The sequence below is a fragment of the Octopus bimaculoides genome, chromosome 10 (genome assembly GCF_001194135.2).
Source record: "Octopus bimaculoides isolate UCB-OBI-ISO-001 chromosome 10, ASM119413v2, whole genome shotgun sequence".
Classification (NCBI taxonomy): Eukaryota; Metazoa; Mollusca; class Cephalopoda; order Octopoda; family Octopodidae; genus Octopus; species Octopus bimaculoides.
This window is the reverse complement of record NC_068990.1, coordinates 69,522,619-69,524,184: the sequence shown is the minus strand read 5'-3', so window position 1 is coordinate 69,524,184 and position 1,566 is coordinate 69,522,619. Positions and strand designations below refer to the sequence as shown.

General features: G+C 34.0%; 1 protein-coding gene across 7 annotated transcripts in view; it reads left to right on the top strand.

Annotated features, from left to right (window-relative positions):
* Positions 1–1,566, top strand: part of LOC106867519 (uncharacterized) — a 32,796-nt gene that overhangs the window by 19,318 nt on the left and 11,912 nt on the right. The window lies entirely within an intron of this gene.

The following is a 1,566-nucleotide window of genomic DNA, read 5'->3' as shown; positions in this document are numbered from 1 at the left end:
ATATATATGCGTATATATATGTATATATATATATATGTGCGTATATATATGTATATATATATATGTGCGTATATATATGTATATATATATATATGTGCGTATATATATGTATATATATATATGTGCGTATATATATGTATATATATATATATGTACGTATATATATATTTATATATATATATATATGTATATATGTGTGTATATATGTATGTGTATATATATACATGCATATATATATATATATATATATACATATATATATATATGTGTATATATATCAGGTCATCCCATAAGTTCTGGAATGCAATTTATGTTTCATGGTAACTCGTATGTCAATAATGGTTGCGAATTGCCTTGCAGTATTTATTTGAGTATCTTTAAGCTCTCTCCTCTACCTCATTCTCTTTCTTTCTCACCTGTCTACCGTGTCTTCTTTACTATTCTACTGCTCTTCGGCCATATCATAATAGGTCACACCCATCCCTTACCCAGTCTTTACAGTTGTCACCTACACTTCTCTACCTTCTACATTACATCGACTCAACACATCATTCATAATATCCACATTCTCACCCATTCCCCATCTCTCACTCTCCCATACTTCTTGCAACTTCACCAACCTTGCTCTCAATTCCTCTACTTTCATATTCTTCTACTCACTTTGTATGTTAAGGATCTACACAGATCTCACATTACCTCCATTTTATCTTTTCCCTACCCTAATCTCTCCCCCACCACATTCACTTCTCCAATGTGTGTAGTCATATGTCATCTCTATGGCAAAAACTTGTTCTGCCCTGCCCCTTTTCTCATACTTTTGCTCCTCATTGCCTAGCATAAAGCTGCCCCTCAGAGTGGATAGTATTACAATCTGCATGGCAACCTCACTAGTGCTGCTGCTAAGGAAAAAGTTCCCGGTACATGCTATAAAGTGGTTGGTGTTAGGAAGGGCATCCACCTGTAAAAACCAGGCCAAAGTAGAGAGTGGAGCTTGACACATCCTCTGGCACATCCTATCAAAGCAACCAACCCATGCCAGTATGGAATAACGATGATAATGTACATAAATGGTGTACTTTGTTTCTGATTACCAAAATCATTAGAATGTCAAACTAAATGGCTGTGGTATTCTTTTAGTTGTTGCCTTTTATGTTCTGAGTTCAAATCCTACTGAGATCAATGCTACTTTTAATCCTTGCACGATCGATAAAATAAAGTAGCAATCAAGTAGTGGATCGATTTAATAGCCTTATGAAGCATCCTAGATGTGAAAAGAGTCATAATAGAAGTTAGTGTTAATCAATATTGCAATAATGATTGCCATAATACTTTGCCTGTTAGTGTTTAATTAATAATTCAGTGATATGATATTGTGATGTGGAAAAATAATGTTCGTTTGCTTCTATATAATATGGTATACATGTAGAATAGCATCTATGAAAGACAAAGCCTTTTGCACAACTAGAAGGCTCTGAGTAACCTTAAAATGGCATAGTACTTTTATAAATATTATTTGGTATATTGAGTAAAATGAAATATAGGTTTATCTTCTGCCCCCCCCCCCCC